The 15529-nt window shown below is 39.5% G+C and overlaps 1 protein-coding gene and 1 pseudogene across 4 annotated transcripts in view; one reads left to right on the forward strand and one right to left on the reverse strand.

The window, feature by feature from the left end:
- SGCD (sarcoglycan delta) overlaps positions 1-15529 on the reverse strand; it is an 811202-nt gene that overhangs the window by 148779 nt on the left and 646894 nt on the right. The window lies entirely within an intron of this gene.
- On the forward strand, positions 9049-9532 carry LOC118605246 (annotated as a pseudogene).

The raw sequence follows: 15529 nt of genomic DNA on the forward strand, positions 1-15529 counted from the left end.
CTCCAAGCCTGCAGTGATGTGAGTCTCGCGGTGTTCTGAGACTCAATTTCCAATGAGTGGGGAAGGGGGTTCCCCACACAACGCCAAGCAAAAGTAGGATGTCTGAGACTTCATCTCAATTCTGACACTATCTACCTGGAGAGAGCATCAAATTCCACAGGTTCAGTCCTACAAGGCTGCCTTGCCCACTCCCCCGCCCCCACCCACTGCTCTTGAGAAGCTAGTTATAAGCTCAGGTTGTTACCTGTGTTTCTTATCAACTAGCTACAGATTGGAGGTTCCCACAAACCCCTCATTGGAGGATATAAACCATGACCCCAACCTTGGGTTCAACTAATTTGCTAGAACAGCTTAAAGAACTCAAAAAATCCTTTTACTTACTAGATCACTTGATTATTTAGAGGCACATAACTCAGGAATAGCCACACACAGGGAAGTGACGCGTAGGGTAGGGTATGGGAACTGGGCGAGAGCGTCCATGCCTTCTCCAGACATACCGCTCTCCCAGTACCTCCATGTGTTCACCAACCCAGGAGGTGTCCAAACCCTGCCTCTTCGGGTTTTTATGGAGGCTTAATTATATAGATGGATTAGATCATTGGCCCTTGAAGACTAATTCAACCTCCAGCCTCTCTCCCCTCCCCAGGGGAGGTCAGGGGGTGAAGCTGAAAGTTCCAACCCTCTGATCACGTGGTTAGTTCTCCTGGCAACCAGCTCTTCTCCTTAGGTGAGGTCCCATAGTCACCTCATCAACATAACAAGGATGCCTTTGTGGCTCTCAGTACTTAGGATATTCCAAGGGTGTTAGGAGCTCTGTGCCAGAAACTGGGATGAAGACCAAATATACATTTCTTATCATCAATCATAATATCACATAAGGTAGTAACGGCAACAGCAACAACAAATAGAAAACCAGTAAGTCACAGTTGGACTTAAAAATCAGATAACCATTTAGAATGGCAATAATAACCATCATGATCATCGGAAAATAACAAGTGCTGGTGAGGATGTGGAAACGGGGATCCACGAACATAGCTTGTGGCAATGTAAGATGGGGCAGCTGGAAACTATGGAAAGCAGTTTATCGGTTCCTCGATAGGTTAAACCTAGAATGACCACCTGACCCAGCAATTCCACTCCAACGTATATAACTCGAAGAACTGAAAATAGGTTTTCAAAGAAAAACTTGTACACGAATGGTCATGGCGGGACTATTCAGGATAACCAGAGGGTGGAAATGACCCACGTGCCCAACAGCAAATGAATGGATAAACAAAATGTGGTGTATTCGTGCAATAAAATATTATTCGAGCATAAAAAAAGAATGAAATTCTGACACATGCTACAATATGGATGAACCTTGAAAACATTATGATGAATGAAAAAAGCCAGTCACAAAAGGCCATATACTGTATGATTCCACTTACACAAATATCTAGAATAGTCAAATCCATACAGAAATTAAGATTAGTGGTTGGTGAAGGCTGAGAGGGGAGGGTTCTGGGCAGTGACTACTTAAACGACACAGGTTTCTGTTTGGGGTGAAAGTAGATGCTTCTGATGGTCGCATAACATTGCTAATGTACTTTTGGCTACTGGATTGTACACTTTAAATTGATTAAAATGGTAAATTTTATGTTGTGTATTTTACCACAGTAAAAAAAACTGGATAACTACCTTATGAACTAGAAACAGAAACACTAAGTGGAGTATGGCCGCAGCACAGACCTGCTGGCCCAAAGGCCTAGAAACAGCCCAGGGCGACTGGCACTCAGCTCGGCAGAGCAGAGAGGACCCGTGAGGGGACAGCAGGAGCCCGACTCCCTGCCGGGCGCCGCGTCTGGGGTGGGAGGCGGGGAGCGTGTGCCAGGCAGGTTAGGGGATAAAGTGGCCTAATGTCCATATCCCATTTAAAAGGGAAGGTATAATTACTTAATGAGTATACATGTTAAAATTTAAGTGATCATTAAGCTAAGTGAAACACAACCTGTGGTCCTGAAAACAGAAGAGAGAAGGGATAAAAAAAAACTAACCCACTGGAAGGAAAGATAAAAATTTTTTAAAAGTAAAATAAACAGAAAGAAGAAAGAGAATAGTAGAGAAGAAACCCAAACATGGCAGAAGTAGAAAAATATTTATTTTATTTATATATATGTGTGCGTGTATATATATATGTGTGTATATATATATACGCACACACATATATGTATATATATATAAAAGCAAAGACTGTCTGTAAAATAAAATATTTAAAATGAAACCATATGAAAAGGTTGAAAATAAGGATATGGCAAAAAGATATTCCATGCAAATACTCACAAAGAGAAAGTTGATGTATCAATATTAATATCAGACAAAACAGTACTTAAGGCAAAAAATATTAATGTGTAAGGAGAAAGTTACATATAAAATAAAAAATCTAACAAGAAGCTATACAAATCATGACTAGATATGTAACTATCAATAGAACTTAAAAACATTAATTAAAAGTTATCAGAAGCAGGAGGCAAATTTGGCAAACCCTAGTTTGAGATTTTAACAAAAATCTACTAGAAAATTAAAGACTACTCTGGCTAAATAAGAGCAAGCATGTGAATGATGTGAATAACAATATTTAAGTAGTTTAATGGATTTGTAGAACTTACACCCGACAAATTGAGGATCTACATTATTTTCAAAAGCATTAAAGCATTTGCAAAAATTGATGTTGTGCTAGTTTACAAAGCAATTTCAAACATCCAGGGTCATATAGAACATACTTTCTGACCACAGTGCAATTAAATAATAAATCAAATAAAACAGCTAATTAGAAACCAACCTATCTTGGACATATAAAAATGCCGTTGTAGTCCATATTGATTTCCCTGCTCCCAGTCTTGCCCTCCAAAAGTCTATTATCTCTGCAGCAGCCAGAGTAATCCTTTTCAAATTCAAGAGATTATGTCATTCTCATGGAAAACAGAAATCTTCCAATGGCTTTTTATCACGACTAGGCTTAAATTCAAAGTCTTTACTATAAAGACACTGCAGGATCTGGTCTGCTACTAACTCGCCAATCTTTATTCTTTACAAGGTCCCCCACTCACCAATTCCATGTTATTTCTACTCCAGGGACTTTGGCCTCTTTCTATATGTCAAACAAACCAGGTGCCTTCCTCTCCTTGGGACATTGCACTTTCTGTTCCTGGCGCCCGCAATTACTCTCCCCCAGATATCCACCTGCCTAACACAGTTGCTTCATCATTCTCTATCCTTTGCAGAAAGAGCAGAAAAGCCTTCTCTTTCTCCACTTAATTTAGCACAACCTAACCTGTGTCATGTAGTTATGTGACTGTGTTTTATAATCTCTCTCCCCCTCCTGCAATAACAGATTGATAAGGGCAGAAACTTTGTTTTGTTATTCCCACTTACTAAAAGACTATGTCCCCAGAGTCTAAAACTGTGTCTCGTACAAGGTACGTGTGAAAAATGTTTCTTAGACGAATGAATATCAAAGTCAACAAGAGCTTGTTGAGTAGACTGATTGTTAGAAAAGTCAATATCTTTTCAGACCTGAAGAATAAGAGATGGCCCTGCTTTTCCACACAGAATTAAAGCGCATCGGAAACACTATTCAGATCCAGACCCTACAATTTAAACGAGACAGAAAAAGGCAAATAACCAAGATGACCATAAAGTCTGTAAATACCGACATATATACATAAAAAAGGCTTCCTGGTATTATATTACAATACACGATGTTCTCAATGACGTTCTAGGATACATTCAATGTGTTGTTCCTCATTAGCAATGCAGACTTCAATGAACAAAATTATTGCAATATATGTGGTATATTTATGTATTTTCCTTAGCTCTTCACTTACAGCTGTGATGTACTGCATCTGATTCACATCTCTGGTTTTTACTAAATCAACCTACATTTTCACCATGTCAGAAGGGTTCACATACGGCACACAGGTAGCCCACTGCACATGATCCCACACTCAATCCAGGTTTAGAAATGACCAAGCAGTCCCTCACCGCGCTGGTGTGGAGTGGCGGGCCATCCTTTGGAACCACTCTGAGTGACCCAGCCAGTCACATTTGGTTATTAATTGGTCACTTACATCTTGAAATGTATCAATTAGTCACCGATGTTTCCAGACTTTATAGTTACCCTGTATCTTCTACAGTATTTTTCAATGGTTCATTGAGGAAAAAGTAGGGATTAGGGCCACATAATGGTTATGATATGGACTCTAGAATCAGACCATCTGAGTTTGAATTCTACCCCTACCTCTTGGAAGCTCCACATAAACCTAGACACCTCTTGCTCAGCATCTGCATCCACACAATAGAAATAAAAGTGATCCTGACTTTATAAGTTAGTATGAGGATCAGATGTCAGAAAAGCAATGACAACTGTGCCTGGCATATAGCACACTCCAAATCCAAGCTTGCTATTGTTTGGACATGGCTAATAAGAATAACCATAATATCATCATCCAATACCCATTAATGACTGACCACCATCCTTGGCTAATTAGTTCAAATTTTCAGGAAAATATTTATTTGTCATGTGCAGGGGTCTACACATTCCGATAAGCTGTATGTTCGACTTTGAACAACTTGCTTACCAATTCTGAGCTTATTTTGTTAATCGTGGTACGTAAGGCATGATGTTATACCAATGGCAGTGTGACGGTTACTTTTATGTGTCAACTTGGAAGGTATTTTTGGATGAGATTAAAATTTAAATGAGTAGACTTTGAGTGCAGCAGACTGCACTATATAATGTAGGTGGGCCTCATCCAATCAGCTGAAACTCTGAATAGAACAAAGTCTGACTGGCTGACTTCTCTTGAACAAGAGTAAATTCTGTGGTAGATGACCTTTGGACTTGAACTGCACATTGGCTCTTCCTAGGGGCCCAGCCCACCAGCTCACTCTCCATATCTCCATGTCTTGGATTTGCCAACCTCCATAATTTTCTGAGCCAATTCCTTAAAATAATTTATCTATTGATCTGTCTGTCTACCTACCTACTTATCTATATACACACTCACCATTGGTTTTATCTCTGGATTTATTGGAGGCTTCTAATATAGGCAGTAAAAACAGTAAAAGAGCTGTGAGAGGATGAATACTACTGCAGGATTATTTCATCTGAGGAAAGACAGGAAGAACTGAAGTTGTCCAGCCAGGAGATGAGAGGGCTAAGTTCGGTGTAAGAGCTATCTTCAAATACACAAAGGGCCGTCATAGGGAAGAGAGACTGAGCTTGTTCTGAGTGGCTCTGAAGAGTGGCATAATTTGTGGGTGAATCGTAGATACAGACAGATGTCAGTTTAATGAGAGGAAAACTTTCTAATAGCCAAAAGATAGAATGAGAGGAAGAGGCATCGTTTCTCAAAGTTTGGGACTTTGAGATGATTTTAGGTGTCATAGAGCACGGCATTACATATATGAGAGTCGCTACCCTTCAACTCTCTTCTACTTTTCATAATGTTAAAGATAATGTCTCCTATCAGGCCTACAATGACCTTAATACCTCTGTCACACTTCTGCATTTTCATTTTTGTCAAAGGCAGAGCTGGACTTGAGTTTATTTTCCTGCTATTTATAATCATTTTTTTTACATCTGCCTTCTCTTCATGGGAAAGTATGTTGGTTTTTCACTTAAGAGTTGTGTTAATTTCTCTTTGAAAGTATCAAAGAAAAACAGGAATTTTACAGAGGGAAAATATTAAGTAAAACTAGTAATGAAGACACATAGTTATACCTCAGGTCATGCCAGGAATACACACGTGACTAAAGTCTGCATAACACGGGGAAGAGGGAGGCCTGGCAAAGACAAGAAGACCACTCAGCTCAAGTCGGATGTGAGGGCTAGATAAGTTTTAAGATATATTTTTTTCCGATCTGAGAGTTAATGATTCTATAACATGCTAGATCCTTAAAGGTGAGGTGATGTTATTCAAATAATTAAATAACGTGTCATCTAAAACAGGTAAAACAAGCCATGTAAGTAACTTTCAAAAGTGAACACTGGAAATATCTTTATTTTGGTAGACATCGATTAGTTTTTTTTTTTTGAAACTGAGCTTTATTTTAAAATAAAGTCTGAATAAAACACCCTCAAAATAAGGTGTTCGCTTCTCTGATTCATGTAATTTGGTCGACGGGCACGTGTGGGGCCATAATGATGGACGGGTCTACGATATGGGCGGAAAGAGAATAATCCAGGGCTGGAAGGTTTTTTCCCTTTAATTATTGAAATTCAAATGACTTTCACTTATTATTAATTTTATACATTCTTTGAAGAACTGTCAAATTGCATTTCCCTAGATTAATATTTGAACAAATCTATTACTTGCTGTGGAAAGTAAAATTTTCACAAAACCTAAATACAGCCCTAAAAGTGAACTGTTGTGCAAACAAAATGATTAGCCTAAATTAGGACAAATGAAGCATAATCAATGAGTTGAAAATGTACAGTGGGAAACACTCCACACTTGTGACTCTATAGAAGAAAAGTCAACAGAAATTTCTGTTCTGAGAATTGGGAAACTGTCCTGTTAATTTGGACAAAGCAGTTGCTGTGTCCCCAAGCCTTCAGATCGCTCCTCCTCACAATCTAGGAGCAAGAAAAGAATTTCTACTTTTAAGTCTCCACTTGATTATAAAATAATGGCATTTCTAAAATCAAGCAATTCAGTCAATGTGCTATAAGATTCTTAAAATGTGTTTTGATTCATCAATACATGAATAAACAAAAAATACATACAATGGAATATTATTCTATGCTATAAAGATGGAAGATATTAAATTAAATAAGCCAGTCACTAAAGGTCAAATACCATATGATTCCACATACATGAGGTACTGAGGGTAATCAAATTTATAGAGACCAAGAGCAGAATGGTGGTTTCTAGGGAGTGGCGAGTTACTGTTTACTGGGTACAGAGTTTCAGTTTTGCAAAACGAAAACAGTTTGAAGATGGGTGGTGACTGTACGACATCATGAGTGCATTTAATGCCACTGAACTGTACACTTAGAAATGGTTTACATGTATTTTACCACAATTAAAAAAATTAAAAATGTATTGCAAACTTCGGAGAAGAGAAAAAAAGTGTTTTGAGATAATTCCTTGCTCCTGACTTTTCAATAGATTACTTCTCCAGCCAACCAACAAACTAGCATCTCAAAGGACAAATTTCTTTTACCATCAAGCATCACATCTACCTTCCTCATTCTTCGATAATGATTCCAGACGGAAAATATACTGAATATGGCAAATCTGTCTTTGACTTTGCCTGAAAAACTTGAGGGACTGAGGAGAGAACAGTCTTTTGAGAACTCTTCACACTGCACAGACCGTTCTTACAACACAGCTCCAGAGTCAGACTGGGTTGCCTCCCAGCTTCCCTCCCCCGACGTCCCCCCCACCCCACCATATACTCAGGAGATGTGAACCCTTGGGTTTACAGCTTGGTCTCTCTATCCTCAGATTTATTATCTGTTAAAAGCATTGATAATTAAATCTGCGTCATAGGGTTGATGAATCCTCTGCACAGTGCCTATTTCAGAGGAAGTGTAAATTGTCTTTAATCACCATTTTCCTTCTATTGATAACTCCGTTAAGTTAATTAGGTAAATACTATTATTATAATCCAAGACAGTAAAGGTGAGGGGAAAGATGGACCTCTACATTATATTCAGATCCGATCCCTTCTTTATCCCATGGCTCAGACCACTATCGCCTGTTACCTGGAATTCTGAGCAGTCTCTACCCGCTTTCATCCTTGTCTCCCTTTCTCTACGGCCTGCAGTGCTATCGTCCCAAATAGCAACCTGAGTCTAACAATGTGCTTCCTTCGCTCAAAATCTTTCAATGTCTCCTCTCTTTCCCTCAGAGTAAAGCTTTCACCAGGGCCTGCGAGGCCCTACACGGGTCTGGTCCCTATCGCCTGTCTGACCTCATCTACTCCTGCCGTCCCCTGGGTCGCCCAGCTTCAGCCACGCTGGCCTCCTTGTTCCTCAACATGACAAGCCATGTTCCTGCCTCGGGGCCTTTGCAACTCAGCCAGGAGTCCTTTTCCAAAAAATATCCTCATAACTAATTCTCTCACCTCCCTGACATCATTGTTCATGTGGCGACTTCTCAGGAGGCGCACCCCGATCACTCTACTCAATTCTACAACCTCCCTCACTCCTCTGTCCCACTCTCTCTGGCCCTTCATGTCCTGTGTACTGTGCTACATTTTTCTTTCTTCACACTAATTATTACCTTCTTACACAGTACATAATTTACTTACTTTACTACGTTTACTGTTTGTTTTCTCCTCCCCTCATCCCTCAATAGAATTAAACTCTCTAGATACAAGATCTTGGTCTGTTTTGGTCTTTAATGTATACCAAGTAACTAATATGTTTCCTGGCACATAGTAAGTACTCAGTAGATATTTGTGGAATGAAAGAAGAAATGCATATCTATCTATCTATCTATCTATCTATCTATCTATCTATCTATCAATCAAGCATCTATCTATCTATCTATCTATCTATCACCATCTATCACCTATATATCTAGGCATCTTCCACTTACAACATATATGCTTGGAGCTCCACATTAGTTATTTTATTTACTCCTCATGCCAATCCTTTCATATGAGTAATACTACCCCTATTTTAAAGAGAAAGCAGTTGAAATTTAATGAAAGAAGTGAAGTAACTTATCTAAGACTGTGGACTTGGGAGCTGGGGTTTATAGACTTAATTTATTGACCTTAAATGTAGCATTCTTTCCATAAGACCACACCTTAATATGTCAATAGAAAAAAGTAGGTGATGTGTAAAAAAATTAGTCCATTTGCAGATTGCACCCCTGCTGGAAGGAGTGACCTGAGGGACCAGCTCGGTTACTGGAAAACCATTGAAGTGTATTCAATGCCATTAGGTTGATTACTTTTACTTCCAGAGAAGCAGATGGCATTGACCCTGACCCTAACAGGAACAGTTCCATGTTTCTAAGTCATCAAGAGTAAATTATCCAAGAGCCATGCAAAATGGCAGCCACCATGGGCTCAGGAGTAAAAGTCCTTCACAATTTCCAACTGTTGGAAAAACTCGAAGGAGTCCAGAAAGAAGAAGATGGCACAATTAGCTGAGGTCTAGAAGGTGACAAAACATGACACATATAAGATGGACAGAGTTGATAATTGAGCCTCCAAGAATAATTATGAAAACCAAATACACAGCCTTAAAATAGAACGTGGACCTAAATACCCAGGAACAGCCCCCTTTGTAAGATTTGTAACAAAAATCAGCATAAATGGAGTTAATAGTTCTAACAGCATGGTAGACCCAGGAGCCCTATTGGTGCTGGCAAAAAGGCAGAATTCATATTGTGTCAAAGCTGTCCTGCAAGAGCTTCAGCCATTGATGATGGCTAAAGAAAATAGGAAACTCCCTCAGCGACCTGAAGGGCAGTGTTACCACAATCAACCAAGAAGAAAACCACAGGCCTTCCTCCTCTGCCATCTGATTTAAGCAGTCTTCACCTTCCACAATTTTCTAGATAACGTGCTGTAGACCTCCAAGTACGGGCAAGGAAGTCCCCATCCAAAGGCTGTTTATCTTAACATACTGTAATTATATTTTTGTCCATTTGAAATATATAAGTTGTGCTATAACAACAACAGACAACAAGAAACAAACAAAGTTATCCAAGTCTCAATAGTCAAAAAGACCTTCCTATGAATTTCACTGGTTTCCTCCTTGGATTACTATAGGGCTGGATAAATACCAGCCAGTCTCTTGCTACTGGGCTGGTTAATTCCTTTTAAAATGAAGAACGATCCTTTATTTTTACATGTATTAAGACGAGGATGAATATTTCTTAGCACTGGCTTCAAAATGACCAGAAACAATCCCGGGAGAATCTCCAAAAGCCAGACCTAATGGAGTCCTCAGTGGCCATCTACTCTGACTTCTTAATTTGCAGAGGGGAAAACTGAGAGCCGGAGATGGCAAACATTTCCATGCAGAACAATGACGTAGAAGAAGAATCAAATCTTGTCAACAGAAAGACTTTGTGTTGCGAATGCATGTGGGAGTTACAGAAGGGACCGTCCTTCCATGTTTTCCTTATTCAGTCTCATCCTTCATTAAGACTAGACTTCCCTGTGTGTTTCTTTCTGCCCCGAGGGGTAAATTCTAATTAATTAGATTGTAACTGAAACTCGATGGCTAATAAATAATTGCAATAGCAGCTATTATTATTGAGTGTGTACACACACACACACACACACACACACACACACACTATGTGCCAGACTAAGAACTTTAAGTGCATTGGACCATTTCAAGCTAATAAGTCTCATTAATTATAAACATTATCCCTCATCTGCTCTTCAGGCGAAAAAACTAAAGATCAAGGATGTAAACTGACTCATCCAAGTTCACCCAGAGAACCACGGGCAGAACACAGATTTGAATTGGTCAGGTGTGTATCTAACTCCAAAGCCAGTATTCATGTTTACTACACTATATTGTTGCTTCTTAAAATTTTCTTCAGTTAATTTCATTTGCCTGAAACATACAGGACGGGGGGAAAAAAAACAGTGTATTATCCTAAACTTTAACAATTATCCAGTATTAAATACATGATTGTAAATTATATCCGTCTTTGAATTTTAAACTTGTTTTCTGCTGTAAAGTCTTTCAGTTTATACATTCCTTGCGCCTCCTTCATCAGGGCATAAATACAGCCCACACTTGCACTGATCCCACTACCACATGGAAACTCATGTCGGTACTTCGCAGGGCTTCTGGGTGTCATCCGCGTAACTTTGAGAAACCAGAGGGCTTCTTTCCAGAGTTCCCTCTTGAACTGGCTGATACAACCTTCTTTAAATTTGCATTCAATTGAGAACAGGGTTTTCCCCTTTCAAGGGGTTTTACTACTGCTCCGAAGGTGAGGATTTGGGGGAGGGTGCGGTTCTGGTGGAGGGAAAAATTATATGACAGCACATCTGCTTCTATTAGGAGACGTAAAAAGAAACTGTTACATCTGGCTCCATTTCCTTGCCAAATTCTTTAATTGTTTTGTAATTTGAGAAAAAACAAAGGTGATGAAAGAAAACTTATAGAAGTAACTAGCCATAAATAAAACAAGCTCATCACAGGAGCCTAACTCCATTGTCATGGCAATGCATATTTATATTTCTAACCTCTGACCCCTATTACCACCAAAGGCTTTTTACGAAAACTTCTGATGTTGATTTTTTTACTCTCCTGTTGGAGGGAAAAATATAAAGAGATCTATAATTTTTACTCCCTACGGCTGATGAATATCATTAGAAAGCAGCGGACACTGCTTTATAATAATGCGGTGTTCTCATTACTTTGAGAGTCTAGAGCTAAAATCCTCTTGAGATGTGTGTGAGGTCAGCTTCCTTAAACAGGCAGAGGTCTCTCACAGACTCAAGGTTAGGGAGTGTGCAAGTTTCCTACGGGGGTTCGGGAACTCAGTATCTTGCCTAACAACATTTGTTCCTGAAAACTCGGCAAAACCCTTTAATTCTCACAATACCCCGGGGAGGTAGGCATCATTATTCCCAATTTACAGATGAGGAAACTGAGCAGAGGTTAACTTGCTCGAAGTATCACAGCTAGAAAGTGGCAAATTTGAAACTTCACGTTCTCTAGTCTGTAGTTTTAATTATTGTTCTATTCTGTCTCTTGTGGAAATATCTGCGCCACCACAGATTTTTATGCAGAATTAGCCTCAAAGTCTACCTAGACAGCACATATTTTTGTTTTGTTTTTTAAAGATCCAATGTATTAAACCCAAGTTCCACTTTGCAAGCTTAGTAGTACAAATGGAATACCGCTGTCTTGCTGCAGATAACATTCTCTCGTGCTGCCTGAAGAAGCCATGTAGAGAGACTGTGCCCAGGGAGAGGGGGTGTCGGTCCTCTGGATTCATGATGGAAAACCTCCTGGTTTGAGAAATTCAGGGGCGTTTTTGAAAATGGACCAGTGCTCCTCAGACTGGAGGGTAAAACTGAGACCAATCCTCATCTTCCTTCCCCCGGAAAAAGGCCCCTCTTCACATGCTCCTACTCTGGATAACTATACTTTCCTCCCGTCCCCATTTCAAAGCCAATGTTTACAGAGCTCATTATACATCACACACTATTAAACACTTTGTTATCTCATTTAATCTCACAACCACCTGAGGAAATTGATATGCCTATTCACATTTTATAGACAGTAAAACTGAAACAGAGAGGGGAAGGGGTTTCCCAAGGTCACCAGCTAGTAAACAGCAGAGTGGGGTTCAATCCATGTCTGTCAGATTCCAAACAGAAGCTCTCAGCCCTATCCCCTGCACAGCAGATGGCATTGGTGATCCATCCACCACGTGCCTAATTTGCCTTCCAGAGCACCCTTAGTCCTGTCCTCCAGCTGAAGACCAGTGAGCATGGAGCTTTATCTCTGGTCAGAAAACCTGAGTGGCTTTTGTTGTTGCTGTTGTTGTTAAACTTGGACCATCTGCAAGTGCAGACAGAAACGGTGTCTCCGGGCACAGTGAGGATTTAGAGGTTTTTCTGCCCATGCACTGGACTCCTTGGCTCACATCCGAAATTCATTAGACACAACATCATTTCATTTGCTTAGGGTTTTGTTCTCTCAACATAAAAATATAACATAAAGGGCACTAATCCTCAGTGATTATCAATCTCTGATTCCCTCCCCCCCCCGCCCCCCACCACCACCTTTGTGACTGAACTATACACATCCTTTCCTGGGTGGCTCACTCGGGCTCAGCATTCTAGATAATGAAGTAAGTACTTAAGGATTGTAATGACACCTGATCCATCTTTCCACCCCCAGTGATTTGGTGCAGTGTCTGACACAGAACAGAAGTCAACAAACATTGCTTGTTTGTGTGAAGGATATCTTCACGCATGCTTGCAAGTAATAACTCAGAAGTGCGACAAAACTTACAGTGACATGATAGGGAGTTGACTTTTGATTAAAGTGATAATGAGACTCACCAGTGATGGCCACCATGTGTTGAATACTTAGTATATGTCAGGTGCTGTGTTAACACTTCACATGAAGGATCAAATCCTGTCCTCCACAAGGAGGCGGGCAGGAGGGGACACTGCTGCCTTCACCTTAAAGGTGAGGAAGCTGATGCCGGAGAGAGTAAGCAACTCAGCTGAAGATGTGGAGCTCGTAAGTGCTGGCAATGGAATTTCGCGTCTGGCGACCACTGTCTGACACTGCTTTTGAAAGTGAATCAAGTAATATTTTCTTTTTTCTTCATTAATAACCCATTCAACATTTTTTGAGTGCATTATTTGCCCTGGGTACTAATATTAGCCACTAGGAATATCAACAAGGCAAAGTCCTTCCCCGAGAATCATAATGTTTCCTTTTTCAGATGAGCAACAATCTAAACTGGGGCGTGACGTGAGAATTTTCACAGGGTTAGAGGGAATAGACACAATTTATTTTACGTAGTAGTTCTTATAGACAATAAGATACATGTAGTAATTGAAACCTGCCCACAATATGAGAAGAGGACAGGAGATGAGCATTATATCCAGCCTGATGGGAAGCACAGGGGGAGTGTCATGGAAGGCTTCCTGGGGGTGGTGATACTTTGTTGTCAGAGTGTGGTTTCAAATCTAAAATGGACATGAATCTCACCTGAAAGTCATACAGATCTAGTGACAGTACAAAATTTTCTAGTAATCTTCCAGTACAAAGGTAAAAAAACTTTGTCAAGAGTCACACAATGAATATTTTAAGCTCTACAGGCCATATAGTCTATCATAACTATTCAATCCTAGTATGTCCTGAAAGCAGTCATAGATAGTACATAAATGAATGGGCATGGCTGTGTTCCAATAAAACTTTATAAAAACAGGCTACAGCCTGGATTTGGCCCAGGGTCTATATTTGCTGACCCCTGTTCTGCTATGAAAAACTCGAACCTACATTAGCTGTGTATTCATGAGTACCCACATAACTAACAGTACATACAGTTGCAGAAATCCTGATAAATCGAATCAGTTTCTGATCCCAGGAAGCAACTTTCCCGACGATGACTAAGCCCTCCCATCTTTATCTGAGAGAAAACACTCTGCGAACAACAGATGGTGTTGCTATGGAGTCTTCAACATCCTCCTCAGCTGCAGATATAACTATGCGAGTTGCAGGCTGAAAACGATCAGCCAACTGAGAGCTTCCTGGGAAAATACTTAAAAGGTAGAAATATCCTGCAGATGGGATATTCAGAGCTATGGTTGATTTTCTTAAATAAAAAGTAATCACTAGTAAAAAAAAAATAATCAAAGGCACTCGTTCTTCACAGCCAGAAAATCATTAAAACTGGGAAAAGCACTAATGAATCAGTGTAGACACAAGACCGTATTATCACTCACCATGTCTTCTTAACTCTAGACCCCGTGACGTTAGGTATCTAAACAGTAGCAATTGCTATGTTATAAATCACATGAATCTGTATTTCTAAATTTGACCCTCTGGTAAATAATCTATAACCACAGTTACAGAAAAATGGACATTTCCTCTAAGTCTGAAAAAATTCTCACATTATCTCCTGATTTATACAGTTGTCCATCAAAAGAGAAAACATTTAAGAAAAGTCTAACACATTTTTCAGCCTAGACAAGAGTAAAATGTACATAATTTGACTTTATATTGGTTCTTAACCCTACTTTAAACTAGGTTGGGTCTAAAGAGATGTTTCTTATATTGTTTATTTAACAAATATTTATTTAGCACAAATTCCAGCGAGAGAGGAGATATAGGGATGTACAAAATTAACTAAAGTTACAACACGTGAAGACATTAGCATTGGCTAGAATTCACTTAAAGCCATTGCTAACCATGGATGATTTCTTGCCCTGTGCATTAACGTTAGGTATCTATAGTATGCGGAGGGATACAGGGAAGGAAATAAAACCTTGGACACTTGTAAGGAGAGTTGAACTAGAAGATCACAGGAAAAGGTAAATTCTGAAGAAGGACTTTTCAAAAGAGAGGCAGTGAAAAAAATGATATGGAAGCTTTTAGGTGACGAATAACCATGAGTCATTTAATCTTAACTCTGCTTTATTACGGAACACAGTGAGAGCGCCTGGGTCTAGTTTATTTAGGAGGAAAATGGGTTTATGGAGCCTGAGTCCCTCACTAGCATGTGTGTGTGTGTGTGTGTGTGTGTGTGTGTGTGTGTGTGTGTGTGTGTGTGTGTTTTTAACCTCATCATTTATGTCAGGATATCAGGCATTCAAATCACTATTCAGGAAATGAAACAAACATGTGCAATGTGATGACTGACTTAAGAAATGGTAATTTTCAGGCAGAAAAGATGAATCTTCAAAAGGAGAAATACCTAAAACTTAAAAGATTGTGGAAAACAATTCCACTGATGATTAAAAAAAAAAATCACTTAGAAATAAATTTACTCAAAGAAATGCAAGACAAATATACTGAAATCTAGGAACA

Source organism: Rousettus aegyptiacus, unplaced genomic scaffold (genome assembly GCF_014176215.1).
Source record: "Rousettus aegyptiacus isolate mRouAeg1 unplaced genomic scaffold, mRouAeg1.p scaffold_m13_p_7, whole genome shotgun sequence".
Classification (NCBI taxonomy): domain Eukaryota; kingdom Metazoa; phylum Chordata; class Mammalia; order Chiroptera; family Pteropodidae; genus Rousettus; species Rousettus aegyptiacus.